This window comes from Marmota marmota, unplaced genomic scaffold (assembly GCF_001458135.2).
Source record: "Marmota marmota marmota unplaced genomic scaffold, marMar, whole genome shotgun sequence".
In the NCBI taxonomy this organism is placed as follows: Eukaryota; Metazoa; Chordata; class Mammalia; order Rodentia; family Sciuridae; genus Marmota; species Marmota marmota.
The window spans coordinates 6,092,130-6,110,021 of NW_026000136.1; the positions used below are offsets into that span (position 1 = coordinate 6,092,130).

The 17,892-nt window shown below is 55.5% G+C and overlaps 1 protein-coding gene across 1 annotated transcript in view; it reads right to left on the reverse strand.

Annotated features, from left to right (window-relative positions):
- Elfn1 (extracellular leucine rich repeat and fibronectin type III domain containing 1) overlaps positions 1–3,936 on the reverse strand; it is a 59,930-nt gene extending 55,994 nt beyond the window's left edge. The window contains exon 1 of the mRNA XM_048785184.1: positions 3,808–3,936. The gene's annotated coding sequence lies outside the window, so the exon portion shown is untranslated. The remainder of the gene's footprint in view (positions 1–3,807) is intronic.
- Between the last annotated feature and the right edge of the window lie 13,956 nt (positions 3,937–17,892).

The following is a 17,892-nucleotide window of genomic DNA, read 5'->3' on the forward strand; positions in this document are numbered from 1 at the left end:
TGGCTCACCAAACCCAGCCCTCTCAAACCCGGCCTCATTTTGGGGAGCTGAGGCATTGCAGAGAGAGAGAAGCAAGGCCGTGTCCCTGCGTTAGCCCCTAAAGTCCTTCCACCAGGCTCTCTCCCTGCAGCTGCCAGAGACCATTCCAGAGATGGCCCAGGAGCTGCCTGCAGCAGAAACCCCCAGGGCGGCAGGTGTTCGCCGTCCAGTCCTCGGCTGGCCAGCACCCTCCAGCTGCTGACAGAGCTCCTCCGTGGTTCCTGCCTGCACCTTAAGGGCAGCCGGACTCCTCCTCTGCAAGGGCCCGGGGCTTGGGGCAGAGGAACATGGGGACGGTTCACAGCACAGTGGACCCCTGAAGAAGAACTGGGCCATGAGTCCCGAGGAGAGAAGGCTCACTGTTAGGGCAAGAAGGGAGGCTGAGTCATTGAGACTTGGGTCCCCCAGAACGGAAGAGCCCCAGGAGTCATGGCCAAGTGGGCAGAAGAAGGGTTGCTGTGGAGCAGCTCAGTGCTCAGACACTGGGTCACCCTATGACTCAATTTCCCCACCCACTCCTGCTCACCCCCCAGGGCACAGAGAGAGCAGGGGGATGAGCCACAGCCATTCTGTATCCTACCCAAGAAGGCCCCGCAGGCCCTGCTGAGCTCCCTGCTGAGCTCCCTGCTGCACCTGGTCTTGTTGGGACTCCTCAACACTGAGGCAGGGCCCGCCCCGGGTCTCCCCAGGTCCTGCCCTGCCCGCCCCTTCTAGGAGACCAACAGGGAGAGTCTCAGGAAAGTAGCGGGGTTGGGTGGGGGCTGCAGAGAAGTATCATATGGCTGTAGCCACCACTACTTCTTGCTCCCCTCTGGTGCAACTGGTTAGCAGGGACTACATGGGGGAAATAGGTGCCCCAGCAGCCAAGGTGACCCCTGCTTTGCTCAAACTCCTGACCTAAACCAGCACAACAGGACGCAGCGAACACCTCCCTGCCCCACCTCTCTGCCCCCGCTCACTGTGCAACCCTGGACCACACGGGGCCCTACCAGGGCCTCAGTCTCTTCCTGTGTATCTTGGACAGATGACACCAAAATCCCTGCAGTAACTCCCCCAACGGCCACCCAACAAAGAGCCACTCAAGGCCAGCTGACATCTAAGACTCCATCGGAAGAAACAGAATCCATGTCAGAAAACAAAAAGGGGAAGGGCAAGGTGGGGGAGATGACGAATGCATCCAATGTCCGCGGCAACTCCACCATCCGCTCCAGGTTCACGGCAGGAAATTTATGGCCCCGTCACCTGGCCCTGGAGATCTATCTCCTTCCTGTCACTTGCTAGCGTTTCTCATCCTGCCGCCCTCCCTCTGTACATATTTATACGCCACCCACCCTGGCACCTACAGGGTCTGCCTGTTTGTTTTTGAGGAGAAATATGAACACCCCAGGTCCATGCATCTCTGCTCGTAAATTTCTCATGCTCTGGTATCCGAATCTGGAGACACTCACAGATAAGGTCCCCTACTAAAGGGGACTGTATCCCTTGGACTGGGTAGAGGACTACAGGCTAAGGGGTATGACCCAGGGAGATGGGAGAAAGATTTCTTGAGTGTTTGGAAAATTCTATTGAAATCTAGGGTTCCTGTGCTCAGGTGCATGGACATTGGGGACAGACACAGACACAGGCACCCGGCCCAGGCAGAAGCTCCGGTAGTCATCCACTGATCCAAGTCTCTGTGGTAATTTAGGTCCTACTAATTTTGCTCTCTTGGACTAGGGTCCAAAGACTCAGGGTCCAAGGATTTAGGCCCAGTGATTCCAAGGCCAAGGTCCAAAAGAGGGGCTACTCTGAGTTCCAATCCTAGGTTCTCCTGCGGGCCCCAGGCACCTGTTTCTTGGGGGAGGAAATAGGGGTCAGCCTCTCCCCAGCCCAAGTGTGGGGACCCCACTTCAAGGCACTTTATAAATTGCTGTTTTCTAAAGAGAGTCCTATGGGGGCAGTAGGGAAGGGGCTTCGTCCTCCCTCTGCCACTCTGGCCCCGGGTGAGCACCCGCAGACCTGCCCCCAATCCAGGTCTGTCAGGCCGGGGAGTGTGGCTCTGGTGAAGGCACCGTCCCAGCCTTTCTCGGAGTCACGACCTGTCTGTGCCGGGCCTGCTGTATCATCATCCTGAGGATTTGCAAGTGGCCCTGCCACCAGGGCCGGGGATGTGTGGAAGCCTGAAGGGGCTGGAGGAGTGGACACACGTCACCAGCCTTTCTGATTTTGAGACCCTGAGGCCCTCTGCCTAACAGGGGTTCAGACCTTCCCAGCCACCATGAGGGACCAAGGTACTGAGATCCTGGCCAGGCTTCAAACCCCCTCAAAGGGGAAGTCCCCCTCTAAAACTCAGGGCCATCTGGAGTTGGTAACGAGGGACAAACTGGAGAGGGACTTAGGAGTCCATCTCCTCAACGCTTGTCAATCAAAAGATGAGAGCAGGAAGGACAGGGAAGAGGAGGCCAGGGGACTAGCTAAGCAGAAAAAAAAACAAATGAGGTTATTTGGGTTTTAAAGAGACATAAACCCCATTCAATCTATTTCCTCTCCGTGCTGGGTAGAAGCTAGGAGGCAGTTTCCACAAGATACAGGGTGGGGAAGTTCACCCTTTGTGCTTCTATATCTGCATCCATCTGGAGCTCCTGATCCCAAGGATCCTGGGATCTCCTGGAAACTTTCTGCACAGCCCCCTTTAAGTGTTGGGGTCAAAAGGCAGACACAGTCAACTGGTTCTGTCTGGACATGTGGGAAGACAGGTGCCTTCACCTGAGGGTTTGCTGGGAGGTCTATACCTGGGCGAGGCTCCCAGCATGGAGGAAAGGTTTCCCCGACTCCTGTGTGCTGGCTAAGTCTTCATTTCACAAAAGGCATTATCATTATATTGATTATATTCCCATCTTAGAGATGTGGAAACTGAGGCTCTATGTCATCTAACCCAAGGTCAAACAGTAGATGCCTGGAAGGACCTGATTTTGTCGTCAGAGGCTGTCACTGTTCACCTGTGAGTTAGAGGGGAGACAGAGCCCCAGGGCACCCTCCTGAGCAACAAGCAGGATGGAGAGGAGACCCTGGAGTCAGGCTGGAGGAAGTAGGTTCAGCAGCACCCCACATACACACCCCATCCCACAGAAGAAGACCATCAGGACGGTCCCAGGTGGGTATCCACCAAGTTGGGAGCAAAGTCCCCCACTTCATGCCAGGGTTTCAGCCCACTGGTGCACACCGCGGAAAGTGGCCCTTCCGGAACATGGCCAGTCCGGGGTGCTAGGTGAGGAGGCTCTCCAGGTTTTTACCGAGGGCTGAGGGGGCAGGGATGGTGACGTTGGGTAGGATGGGGGACAGGGACTCAGGGGCAGCACCACTGTTCCCAGGTAGGCCAGGGGCTGCCGAGGGTCGAGGGCAAGTGGCAACCGCTCTGGAGAGCAGGCTCAGGTGAGGCAGTGAAGGAGGAAGGAAGAGGGGTAGAAGTGCTGGGGAAGAGGCAGCTCCGAGAGGAGAGATTGTGCTGGTTGCGGTAGTGACTCCGAGGGGACAGCTGGACCCCGACCCCGGTCGGCTCTGCCTGGCAGGGCCAGCACCGGATCCACCACCAAGTTCTTCCAACTTTGCCCGCTGCGCTGAGATCGCGCACCGGGCCCGGGGCGCACCCAGAGCCCGGACGCACGCAGAATATACGAGGTTGCCCAGAGACTCGAGGTAACGGGGCCTGCGCGTTGCCCTGGTGGCCGGGGTCCCACGCCCCCCCAGGCTCGGCGCCCCATCGCGCTCCGACGCGGGCTCCACGCTTACCTGCCCGGCCCCGCCGCCGTTCCGGTGCTGCGCCCGCCGCCGCTACCACCGCCGCCGCCGTCCTTCAGGCTCTAACTTCGCTCCCAGGATTGAAATTCCTCCCCAGCTTCGCCCATCGATCTGCGTGCGCCCCGCCCCTCGCCGCGCGGCCGGGGGGGGAAATTCGCTCTCGCCGCCCTCCCCGCGCCGCCCGCCCTCGCTCGCCCGCGCTCCTCCACCCCCTTTCCGCGGCTCGAGTCCGGCTCCGCGCCGCGCACCCTCCGCTCCCTCCCCCGCCTCCCCAACCCCTCTGCTCTCGCGCTCGGCTCGCCACCGCGCTCCTTCTCTCCGCCGGAGCCAGGGCTCGCGCTGCACGGACGAGCTGGGGGGTGTTAGGAAGCACAGGGGGTGGGCATCCTCGCGGTCCCTCCCACCCAAATAGGGGGGGCGGCAGTTGTTGCCTGAACCAGCCTCGCATGACCCCCACCACTTAAAGCAAAGCCAAGGCTTTCTCAGGACCCTGGTACTCCCCTGGGTCGGGCTCAAATCTCAGAGGGCTGGAACCTAGGGGCCGAGAACCCAGGGAACAGAGAGGGCTATCTCCCCCTCCCAGCCCTGGCCCCCTCCTTCCCTCACTCACCCCAACCTCTGGGATGACTTGGGGGGAGGGCTCTCGAGGACTCCTTCAGCTCGGTCTGACACAAACTGCGTGAGCCGAAGCCCCCCAGTCCGCGTGTTACAGGAGGGGAAACTGAGGCAGGGGCGTTCCAGAGGGTTACGCCAAGCCACCCAGGGCATCCGAGGCAGAGCCCCAAGGATAGCAGGGACCCTCAAGACCGAGCCCTTGGGACTTCTCACCCTGCCGGCATGCCTAGACAGTGCTCTGGACAAGTCCGGTTCGCCCCACCCACGCCTCAGCCGCTCTGATCCCCTCCGTGGTCCTCGCTGGGGGGCCCCCTCCCCGTTTCCCGTCCCCCGCCCGCTTCTGATTCCCGGCCTCAGTACCCCCGGCACGCTCTCGCTCCTCGCCAGCAGCTGGGCAATTCACCGAGCATACAAAAGAGTTGACTCAATTCAAAGGCAGCAAATCAAGATAAATCCTATCGTGTGTGGGGACCGGAGAAGGAATGTGAATGAACGCCCACAGCACCAGCCAGTGCTATATGGACTAGCCTGGCCCCGGGGATGGCTGGGGGCGGCAGGCCCCGACCTGACCTGAGTATGCAGGGTTTTCCAGGAGCCTCAATGGGGATAGTGGGCTTTGACCTGCCTTCTCCCTGCCAGGACTTTAGAGCACTGGATGGAATTTAGGCATTTAGGGCTTTGTGGCCTCCTTCTGCCAGGTGGGTGGGGCTCTGATGGGGGGGGGGGCTTGGACAAAAACCATTGTGCCCCCACAGTTATATGTGAGTCCCGGGGTCTGTCATGGAAATACACCCAGGGTTGGTGGAGCAGAGACAAGGGCAGCAGGGCCTTTGGGGGGCATCTCAGCTCTAGTCTTTCTCCTTCAGCTACCCAGAATCTGGACTCCAGTCACAGCCAGGCCCCAGGCCAAGGGCAGGCCCTTGCTTATCTACCAAACAGACACTGGAAGCCTGTGATGTGCCAGACCTGCGCCCACGGATACTGGGGTGGGAAGCAAGGGGGCATCCTTTTCTCCCTGCCATGTCTAAGAGGCCTCCCCAGTTGCAGTTCCACCTGGGGAAAAGGTGAACATCCGCCAAAGTCTCCCTGGTCACTCTTGCAAGGTTCTTGGGACTGGCCAGCCCTGTGAAGCAAATGAATAAGATCGACCAGAGGCCGGGCCTCACCATCAACCGGCCAAAGGCAAACCTCTGAGAGAAATACCCTGCTCCCCAGTTCTGGCAAGGCTTCCCCCAGGCCTGTGCTGGCAAAGCACAGTTGGGGATCTGGAAGGAGCCCATGGGTTTTTGATGGGCGTCTCCTATGTGCCAGGGACTGTGTTGGGCGCCTGACCGGTGCTACACCAGGACCTCCTTTATACGCAGCAGGCACAGGCACTGTGAGCCAGTTTCCACCGAGTACAAGGGAGGCAGAGGTTCCAGGGTGCTCTTGACCTGTACTGCTGGACCCCCAGGCAAATACGTGGCCACTCAGGGTGAGAGATGAGGGGCGCGGCACTAGAGGTCAGCTGCAGGGGCGAGTAGGGGTCCCGGAGGGAGGGTCCAGACCCCCGCCGAAGCGGAGGGCCCAGCTTGGGGTGGGGGGCGGTGCGGGATTGGAGGTGGGGCTGACCCACAGGGGGTCGGATCCTGTGTTCCCACCCCCAGACAGAGGCTGCGACCGAGTCCCGGGAGTCCCGCCGTGCCACCCCTCCCCCGTAGCCGCGCGGATGGGCGGATGGGAGGCCTGAGTATAAGTCATTAATTCTGTTACCGAGGCGCCAGAGGACATCTGTCAGGGGCCCAACACCTCGCTCCACGCCCCCCTGCTCTTCCCCTAGACTCAGAGCAGCGGAAAGGATGCGACACTTAGCTTACCAAGCTGAGACTGCTGGCGCCCGCACGCGAGCGCTGGAGGGCGTCAGGGTCCGCGAGTTAACTGGGAGGGGGGCGGGGCCGGCTACCGGCCCTGGGGACAAAGATCCCCGAGCTGTTTGGGTACTTGGCTCTGCAGACCCCGAGACCGAAAGAAGTATCCCTTACTACTTGTCCCCCAAATCCTAGAACCCACTAGAGTTCTGACCTGAGTGTTGGGTGGGGTGGGGGTGGAAGCATCGGAACCTTCTTGGGCCCTTAGGCTGCGCGAAGGCTACGCTGGTCCGGGCGACATTAAGACTTGCCGCCTTCCCACACATGTAACTGTAGCTACACCCCCAAAATCCTTCCAGCAGCTTCTCAGGTCCCCTCTACTCTCCTTAGCCCCTTCGGCTGCCCCCGTAGACCCCCCCCCAGACCCCTTAGATGAGTTGGCTGTGACCCTTCAGGGCAGGTGAATGTGTTTGGCCTGGGTGGTGGGTGGGAGGACCCGAGACTGGTTACTGGGGATCCCCGCTTTTCCCTGGCAGGTTGGCCTCAGGGCCTCACACCTATCCAGCGAAGGACTCAGTTGGAACGGTGCTCGGATGGCGCGAGTCCGCCCGGGCCCCTGACGGGTGGCCACAGTCCAAAACGTACAGTTTGGGAAGAGAAAAAGTTAGGGGGCGACACCCCGAGATACGAGAGGAGAGAGTGGGAGGAGAACAGAGGGTGAGGAAGAAGGAAGGACAGAGTGAGGAACATAGAGAGGGGTCACTCTGGCTGGGGTCTCACCCCAACCAGCAGCCAAGTCCACCGCCGACCTCCTGGGACCGAGGCACTGGCGCCTATTAATAGCCGCGAGCCTGGCCTTTCCTGCTAGCTCGGCGACCGCCGGCAGAACCCGGCAACCGGGCTGGGGTGGGGGTGCGGGTCCTGCAATACCCTTCTCAGAGCTTCAGCAGCGCGGGGCCAGCCGCTGCTCGCTCCTAGCCCGCAGCGTGAAGGCTGGACTCCCAAACCCACTCCCTCTTCACCTCCGATTATGAGACCATTTCAGATTTCGGGGAGACAGTCTCTGGGCCAACTTGGGGAGCCGCGGCTATCCCTGTGCACTCAAAAGCAAGAACACACACCCTTCCCCATCTCCCTACTCCGCCCACCTTTCCGCTCTCAGAGCTCTCAGCAAAGTTTCGGGGTCCCTGCGGCACCTCCTAGCCCGAGCGGTACCAAGCCCTGGCTCTTCGAGCCATCTCGTCGGGGAGGGAAGTTTGTAAGCCCGGAGCTCGGCGACCGAGAACTTCAGGTGCGCCTGCCTTCGAACCCGGAGGGTGGGTGGGGGGCGCCCGCGAGCCACGGACTAAAAGCGCTGCATCCAAAGCCCTACAGGCGGGGGGACTCAGCCCCCGCTCGGACGCCCTGGGCAGGGCAAAGGGGCTGGGGCAGCCAGGGCAGCGAGAGCCGCTGAGGNTGTATAAGAGACAGCACACACACACACACACACCGGGAACCGCGTGGAAGTTGACCCGAAGTCAGCCCCCGTGTGGGCGCGCGCGTCCGTGAGTGTCAATGCACAGCCTTCAGGGGCGCGCGTTTCGTGGAGTGGGGAGGGCTGGGCACATCCTGAGGGTGGGGAGGTGGGGCGAGAATGTAGTCAGGTCCCCCGAGGCCCAATACCCTCAGGGACTAGCTCTCCCCCAAGGTCGCCGACCCCCTCCCACTGTCCCTCCTCTCCTCCTCGCTCGTCCCCACCCCCTCTCAGCTGGGAGAAGGGGGCGCGTGAGATCAGCCCGACACCTTCCGATTCCCGGAAGATTCGGTTTAGCGGATTTCCCTCCCACCGATCCTCCCTGCTTTTCTTTTGCCTCGGATTCCCGAGGATCGGAAATCGCTCCCTGGGGTTCTAAGCCCAGGTGCCCTCTAGCTCTCCCAGAGCACTCTCCAAGCGGCCACCTAGTCTCCCAGGGCGACTCCCACTCCCCACCGCCCCTTCCTCAGCCGGCAGCTTTGGCGTTGGGTTAAAATTCCAAATCAGGCTCAGGAGCGCCCTCGCGGGGTACCGCCTGCGCGCAGCTTCCCGAGCCTCGAGTGCGAAGCTGCGGAACCCGGGACCCCGCCGGCATCTCCGGCGCGACCCTCCGAACCCCGCGCCCAGCCCGGCGGGGGCCAGGTTACCCGGAACAACCCTGCAAAGGCTCCGAGAGGCGGCGGCCAGGGCTGTGTGCTGGAGTGCACGCTCTAAAGGGCAGGAGGCTGCCGGGGGTGATGGGGGGCTACCGCCTGGGGCTTCCCTCCTGGAGGGGCCCGGGACAGGCGTGGGAGTGGCGCGGGAAGCTTTCAGAAGCGCTACCAGAGCGCCGGGGATGGGCGCGTGTGAGCTCCAGTCCAGGGGCCGATCCGGAGACCGCTCCGCAGCCCATAAACTCCGTCCGGCCTGCGGCTCCTGAGGCTGCCCAAGTCCCCGCACCAGACCTTGCGCCTCTCCAGTCCCTTCATTCCTGCAAGACCGGGGGAACGCGACCCCAACCAGGACCAGGGGGTGGAGGAGGGTTCACCACATTTCCCCTGGATCATCCCCGAAGGGTGATGATCAAGGACGGAGCCACTGCCTGAGGGCTGTCCCATCCTTATCCAGACGCAGGGGCACAGACCTCCAGGGAAAGGGGACCTGGAGGCCGCAGAGCCTGGTCTCGGGGTCTCTCTGACCAGGTCCTTCGTAGAGTGGCCTGACCCTCTGTGGCCTGAAGTAGCCTGGATGGGTTCAGGGCTCTTTTCTCACTTTCCCCTCCCAAATCGCCACCCACCGGGCTCCCCAGAAGGGAACTGTCCAGGACTTCCTGGATGTCCTATATTTCACCCCCTAACTCCCTCGGTGGCTCTCTGAGATGTTGTTTGCTCTGAGAGGCCAGAAACCCTGTTGGGCCTGGCTGGCTAGGCTGCTGCCCCCACAAAACCCTCAGACCCCCTCAGATTCCCAGGCTGGGAATGGGAGACAGGTGGCAGACCCCAGGGCAGACCCTAAGATGAAGTTGGAGGGAGGTCCCCTTGGAGATCTTCCTCTGGGCTTTCTCCCTCCCTCCCTCATTATCTGTCTGAAGCATTCTTTCTCCTCCTGTCTCTCTTCTTCCCTCTCTTTCTCAGTCTCTCCCTTCCCCCATCTCTATCTCCCTTTCTCCCTCTCCCCAAGTGTCTGTCTCTGTCTCTCCCTTTTATCTCTCCCTCCCCACAAGCCTCCTCTTGTCACCCTAAGTCTCTCTCTCCTCCCAAGTCCCCCATCTCTGTCTCTCCCTCCCTCTGTCTCTACCTCTGTCTTTTCCGGTTCTCTTCCACTCTGTCTCTCTCTCCTCTCTCTAACTATCTCCTCCTAAAACACCCCCTACACACACACAGCCTGATTCACTTCCCAAAAGCAATGTGTGGTGCACACCATTATCCCCACAGCTTGCACACACACACACACACACACACTCACACACTCACACCCTGTGGACACTGCCTCTGACTCACCCTCAGCCCATCCACCTATGAGGAATGGCAGCCACTTAGACCGAAAGGACAGGGCCCTCCACACAGAGGCCCTGCCTAAACTGCTGCTGGTGTACCTGTTGCAGCCAGCCATGGTGACACCTTGGGTCCACATGGGACCCTTGCTAACACACATGCGCACACGCTGCCGGGAATTTCAACACCTGCCCCATGAAATGAATGGTCACTAGGTGCTTTCTGCTTCATCCATCCATCCAGGCCTTACAACGGCCCAGGAATGCTGTTAAGGTCTCCATGTCTCATACGGTGAAACCGAGGGGTTGCGGGTGCTGTGCCAGGGTCATCATAAACTGGTAACTGGTCAAGTCACAATTTAAATCCAGATGGTCCAACTGTAAAACTACCACACTTAATATTTATTTTCTTATCTGCTTGCAGTCATATTCATGCATATGCATCTACACACACACACACACACACACACACACACCACACACGACTGCTCAGGCCTTTGCAAGGGTGTCTGCTGGGTAAGCCCCAGACTCAGCAAACACCTGGATCAACCAGATGGATAGAGAGAGCAGGGATAGTGGCTCACTCTTCCTGCTGGACATGAGGTAGCTTCCCGGGCTCTGGGAGTTCCCTCTGCCTTTCCAATGCCCACAAGCTCCTCATTCAGAATTACGCTGGCTCAGGTGGGATCTAGTGAGCAGTCTTTGGGGGCGTACCTTTGAAGGGGATAATGAGGCCACCAGCCGCGTCCTTCTCTTCCTCTCCTTTTTTCCTGTTCCTACCCCAAAGCAACAAATCATGGACTAAAATCTCCAAAACCGTGAGCTAAAAATAAATCTCACACACCTCTCTCTCTCTTTTCTCTCCCCACCCACCCCCTCTCTCTCTGTACCAGGGACTGAACTCAGGGGCACTCGACCACTGAGCCACATCCCCAGCCCTATTTTCTATTTTGTCTTTTATTTAGAGACAGGGTTTCTCTGAGTTGCTCAGGGCCTCACTAAGTTGCTGAGGCTGGCTTTGAACTTGCAATCCTCCTGTCTCAGCCTCCCAATCTTTTTTCTTTATAAGCTGGAAAAAGAGAAAAAAAAATATGCTGGCTCTACAGAGACCCCACTAGGAGGGAGGCCAGGATGCCAGCTGGGTCAGTAAGTCTCCTTTTAATGAAAATCATCACCACCTCTTGGCCCACCCAAGTGCTCTTTGGGGAGAGGCCTCCGATTGGTTAGAAGCACTTCAACTGTGGCTGTGCCCCTGGGTGCCCTACCAAGTGCTCACCATGTTAGATTATCAATATTTTCCACCAGAGTGCAGGCTCAACAATTGACAGAGGGAATGACTACACATACTGTCAAATAAACCCACTAGTGGCTCTATCATCTCCGTACCCTCATGGGTGGCTCCTGTGTCCTTTGTCCACTAAAGATGGCCTGGCTGGGAGTAAATGATCCAGGTAGGACAATTGCCAGAGGGCATTCATGGAAGGAGGGAGGGACACAAGTGATTGGGATTAATAGGGAGAAGAGCCCACAGCCATCCTAAGAAAATGGTACCCAGAGAAAAATGGTGACAATTTTATCCTGTACCCAGAACTTCACAGCCGCATTAACAAACACCCATAAATCCCCAAAGCCATAAAAGAAACACTGTCCAATTTGTATCCCGGGAAAAAAGCTAATTTCCCCATATCTAAAGAGCTCTTACAAATCAATAAGAAAAAATAGCCAAGAGGAAAAAAAATGAGCAGAGGTTATAAATAAAAAGAAAGGATATAGAAAGGATATTTTAAAAATTAAAAAGTGTCCACTCCTAACAGAAATGCAAATTAAAGCTATTCTGGGATGATTTTATTTATTTTTTTACTCATCAGGTGGGTGAAGGTTAGAAAGTTTGAAGACATGCCCAAGGCTTCCGTGAAGACACTCTGGGATGCAGAAATTCCAAATCCCCACACCCTTTGGCCAGCATTTTCTTCTAGGAGTATGTCCTCCAGATACTAGTTGGGAATGTGAAAAGTGACATGTTACAGTGAACAAGGCTGTTTGCTGAGGCTCTCTTTAACAGCAACAGACTGGAAACACCCTAAATGCCTTCAGATGGGCGGGAGCAGGGTATTCGGCTAGGTCATGGCCCATTCAGGCCTAGAGAGTTGAGTTAATTTGAATCCATCTCCAAGATCATCCTTGGGGGGAAAAAGGTAAGTGGGAGACCAATGTTGTATGGCACATTTTTTTAATTCCAAAAGAAAAGATGGAGAAAGAACATTTTATCTGCTGTGTGTGGGTAGACTGATCTCTGGGAGCACACTCCAAGAAACAAGGAGCCTCCTGTCGGGGTGGGGGTGGCAGGCAGGCCGGAGGGATGCACTTTTTAAATATTATTTATTCATGGATAGTGAAATGCAGTGTTCTTAAGACGTAGACAGTTCTATATTCAGTTGTTTACACAGTTCTATGAGTTTTGACAAATGTATACATCTGTTGTAATCACTGCCTGGATCAGAATATTGAATACGGCCATCACCCCAGAAAATGAGACTGACTTTCATGGTGTACCCATGCATGTCGTTTGAATTTTGGGCAACGTGCAGATGTTTCCCCTTATAATAAACTTGAATGGAATTCAAGAATGGAAATGAAAAATTGTTTCCTGTCATTTCTTCTCCTGCCTAAAGAAACTCAGGGAATCAAATCTCTCCAGCCCCACTAAACAGGTGACAAGAGTGTCTTTCATGGGGTGACCACGACTTGATTAGGGGACCCCACAGGGCAGTCAGGGCTTGAACCCAAGGCTGTCTCCCCCCCCCCTTTCTTCTTACCAGGGATTGAACCCAGGGGCACTTAACCACTGAGCCACATCCCCAGCCCTTTTTCATATTTTATTTAGAGACAGGGTCTCCCTGAGTTGCTTAGGGCCTCCCTGAATTGCTGAGGCTGGCTTTAAACTTGCAATCCTCCTGCCTCAGCCTGTCAAATAAACCTGGTAACTGGTCAAGTCACAGTTTAATTCCAGATGGTTCAACCTGTTACCAGGTTACAGGCGTGTACCACCATACCTGGCCAAGGCTGTTTTTTTGTTGTAGTTTGTTTGTTTTGTTTTGTTTTGTTTTAAATGGCTTTATTGAGGTATAAAGCACATACCACCTAATTCACCCCTTTAGAGTATACAGTTGATGAGTTTTAGTATATTCACAGAATTACGCAACCATTAACCACTATCTAATTTTAGGACATATAATCACACAAAAAGGAAACCCTACAGGCATTATCAGGCACTCCTGGTTTCCCACCACCACCCCAACCCTAGACAACCCACCCACCGGCTTTGTTCTTCTATGGATTTGATGGTTCTCGATATTTCATATAAATGGAATCAGATGAAATCTGGTCTTTTGTGACGGATCTATTTCACTGCGCATAATTGTTTTGAGGTTCGTACATGGTGTACTGTGTGTTAGCACTCCGTTCTTTTTTATTGCCAGATAATATTCAATTGTATGGTCATACCATATTTTATTGCCCATTCATCAACTGACAAGCACTTAGGTTGTTCCCTCTTTGGGGACAGATGACCAGCGTGGTCATGAACATTCATGGACATTTTTTGTAGGGTCAATGTTCCCAATTCTCACAGGTATACATCTAGTGCTGGAGCTGTGGGGTCACATGGACCTCCGTGTTTAACATTTTGAAGAACTAACAAACCCTCTGCCACGGCAGACCCAATGTTTTACACACCTACCGCAGTGTATGGGCTTTCAACTTCTCCACATCCTCACCAACACTGGTTATTTTGTCATTTTTGATTATGGCCATCCTGGTGGGTGTGAGGTGGCATCTCATTATAGTTTTGATTTGCATCTCCCCGAAGGCTAGTGATGTTGAACATCTTTTCATGTGCATTTTGGTCATTTGCATATCTTCTTTAGATAAATGAATATTCAGATATTTTTGCCCATTTTTAAATCAGCATATTTATCTTTTTATTATTGAGCTGTCAGAGTTCTTTATATATGTCCAGAATATATAAAGAACTTGCAAATAGTTTCTTTCTGGGGGTTATTTAAAAAAAAAAAAAAAAAAAACTTTTGTATTGGTATCGTTTGCAGCTCAGAAAGTTCTAATTTTGATGAAAACTAATTTTTTTTCTTCTGTTTCTTGTGCTCTTGGTCAAGAGTCACCTCTCAGAAGGCTTGACCTGAGATGAAGATTGACTCCTAGTTTGTCTCCTCAGATTTATATGATTTTAGCTCTGATATTTAGGTCTTGGCTCTATTGTAAGTTGAGTTTGGTATATGGTGTGAGGCAGGGGTCTAAAGTCTTGCTTTGTTAGGCAGACATCCAATTGTTCCATCACTATTTGTTGAAAGACTATTCTTTCCCCTGTTGAATTGTGTTGATGCTTCTGCCAGAAATAAGTTGACTAAGGGTTTGTTTCTGGGCCCCCAGTTCAAGTCCACTGAAGTATGTGTCCACCCTTACAACAGTACTACACTGCCTTCATTACCACACAAAGTCTTGACATCAGGAAGGGTGAGTCCTCCAACTCTGTTCTTTTTCAAGATTATTTTGACTCTGTGGGGTTCTTGAACCCAATGTGCATTGCAAACTCTGGATTGTCCCTGGGCACCTCTGAGTAGATGAGGCACATAAGTAGCCCCCATACTTGGGACTGCAAAATACTATGAACAAAGTACACATCCATTTTGCACCTACTGTGTGCCAGGAACTGCTGTAGGTACCCAACATGCATTTATTCATCCCAGTCATGGGAGTTGGTTCCATTGATGTCCTTATGCACAATGAGGAGACCGAGGCCCCAGGGGGGTGGGGAACTTACCCAAGGCCACCCCATCCACTAAGGGATGGTTGGGATCATTTTATAGCAAGGACCCAGACACCTGCTGCCTGCATCCCAGGTCTGCTGTACTTCTCCACCACATTTCTGAGTTCAAGTGTCCATCAACCACTCTCTACATACACTGCAGATACCAGTGACCACCAACACCTGTGAAGGCCTCAGAGAACTAGGGCCACCATCTCTGTCCAGCCAATGTTTGCTGGCTGCATGATGGTGGGAGGAAAAAGAGATGGAAAGACAGATGGACAGACAAGATTCCAGCCCTGTGCTGCATCCATTTTGTCTCTGGTTGTCCAGGAGCCCAGGGGCCCTTGCCTGGCCCTACTGGGTGGAGTGGACAGGAGACCAGGTGGGCACCCCCTTTCCACCCCTGTGTTTTGAAGGCTGGGGGTGCTTTCCTCAGTATTGAAGGCAAATGGCCCAGATCCCAGGCCTGTTCCCCTGTGATTCATTCTGCTTGATTCTGACTAAAATGGGGCTTAATGAGAAGATAACAAAAATGACATTTTGCAAGCTTTAAAGTGGACAGTGTCCAGAGGTATTTTATTTCTTAAAAAAAAAATAGTATCAACCATGAGGACATTTCACTCGGAGGGAGATGTCTGGGAACAGCAAGCGAGTAGAGGAGGGTGCTCAGCCACATGGCCCATGGGCCCCTGGGTCTTTCCAGGGGTTCCAGGGTGGACATACCGACAGTGGCCACCTGTGGGTGTGGCCTTGAACTCAGTGTGCCCCTCCTGCCCCTTATGATGGCAGAGCTACAGGAGGTTCCTTTCCTTGGCTTCTTGCTGTGAGCCCCTTGGGGATCAGGCTGGTTTGATCACCACGTCCCTCCTGCACACAATAGGTACTCACAGTAGGTGCTTTAGAGCTGAGCTGCAGGCATGATTTTCCCCAAAGATGTGCCCTCAGTAATAGCTTCTATGCACTGTGGTCCCTGGCTCCAGGTGGGCCCCATTTCCCAACCCTCTGGTTCTCTCCCAGAGCTGAGAGGGACAAATTGCTGCAGGTCTAGCTCGCTGCAGCCAAGCACTGGGCAAAGGCCCGGAACCCCAGGAGGCAGGCGGGACCAGCTAGGCAGGGTCTGGCCGGGTCTCTCCAGGGGGTTGCTAATCTGAGCCTGTATCCAAAAATGTGTACACGTTAAAATGCATGTATGCCTACGTGTCTGCACACATGTTCACATGTGTGTGTCTGCATATATACCCACGCGCACGCGTGTGTGTGTGTGTGTGTGTGTGTGTGTGCACTCCTGCTCATGGGCACCCTCTTGCACTCCACTGTTAGTTATCAGCAATACGTGGAACACCTGAGGCTGGAGAGGCCATGAGTCCCTCCGTGCCCAGGCACAGGGCTCAGGAAGGGGGACAGGTGCAGGTGAGGCTGATGGGTCACCACCAGGAGCTCACAGCCTCAGAGCACTTCCCAGGTGAGCCACACCTAACCCTGCTTCCCTGTCCTGGGGTGACAGTCATGAAGAGCCACACACTGGGTCGCTTAAAACAATAGACTTTTATTCATTCACAGTCTGAGGGCCTGAAGCCAAAAATCAGGACCACCTTCCCTCTGATGGCTCTCAAGGGGCTTCTACCTTCCTCCTCCTCCCCACCCACCCACTCAATCTCTGGTGTTCCAGTTCTGTGGCTTCGAGACTTGTCACGACACTTTCTCTGAACATGTTCTCCTGGGTCCCAATTTCCCCCTGTCCTAAGGACAGTCAAGTTGGCCGTACCGATGATGCCATTTTACCCTGATCTCCTTTAAAGACCCTGTTTCCAGATGAGGTCACATTCCAAGGGGGTTAGGACACCCACATATCCTTTCAGGGACTCTACTGAGCCCATGACAACCCACATCCTGGTTACTTCCGCCACCTTTTATAAGGGCAGCTGAGGCTCGGCAATTCCAGCCCTTGGCCCAGGATCTCCCAGGCTGGGGACTGATAGTCACAGCAGGCAGGTGCTGTGCGCATGCTCAGGGGGAGGCAAGCCGACTCTGGGCAACCCGGGCCATCTCCTGGCCTCCTGGAAGGGGCAGCATGTGATTTGGGCCTCGTCTGTTGAGAATTTTTATTGCCTGCAGAAGCTCTGTGAGTCAAGTTCCAGGGAAAATCCTGTCTGTTCTGACACTCTCCCAACCTTCCCTCCCACCCCCCAGAGCAGGCCTCAGGGCTCAGGCCCCCTTTTCAGTCCTCTGAGGCTACAAGGGCCCCTCAGTGCCACCATCCCTCTTCTTCCCCTCCAAGTCCCTCTGTTCTCTGAAAGCTGGACTTGCTCCTCCTCAGCCTTGGCAATGAATGGTCCCCGAGGTCCATCCATCTTGCCCCTGAATGTGTCCCTAACCTGCTGCCTTCCCCCATCTGCAGAGCCATTGTGCTCGCCTGGACTGAGCACAAGAACTAAACTCCCTCTGGATGTTCAGAGTAAAATTGGCATTTGGAAATGTGAGTTCTCCAAACACAGTCCTTGCATACCCCCAGACCCCTGGACACACCATTCCTACCTCCAGGGGGGCCCTCTCCCTAGGGAGCTGGACATTGCACAGTGTCTGAGAGGGGCCTGAGGGTCTCTGAGACCCCACACCCTTGGAGACACGTAGGCCCAGCCATGCCTGAGGGGGGCAGCCAGGCTGCCTGGGATGTCAGTCACCTGGACCCATCTCCCCAGGCGTGGAAGAGCCTCTGGGTGTCCACTCTTGCCCATACTGACCAAGCTTCCCTTATGCTCTGGCTGAGGGAGACTTCCCAAATCCCACATCTCCTTGTAGAAGAAGAAGCCGCCTTCCTGGGCAGGCCCCTGTTCTCTGTGGAATTACCTCCGGCCACCACTCCAGCTGACACTTTGCCCCAGGGGTGTTCCAGCGTGCCCACCAGGCCTTAGCCCATGCTGACACCTCTACTGGGCCTGCCCCCACTCCTCAATGGCTTGTGGGTTCCCTGTGGAGGAGCACCCTGCAGGGGGCTTGTTTCATTCCACACTGGAGTCACAGGGTTGCACTCACTTTACGGGGGGCTGAGCAGTCTGGGGGATGGATGGGCATGGGGGTCCAGGAGCAAGGGCCTTGGTGGTGACGAACCAAGGTCCTGACACTCCCCCACTTGTCCCTGTCAGCCTGGCAGACCCACCTCCTTTTGCCTCCCCCTTCCTCCCTAGATGCCTCTTCACTGCCTCTCAATAGACTGGCCGCTCACCCCAAGGCCCCTCGTGGTGGACAACCAGGCCTAGGTATGGATCCTGGCCAGGCTGCACTCTGCCCGGAGCCTTGGTCTGTG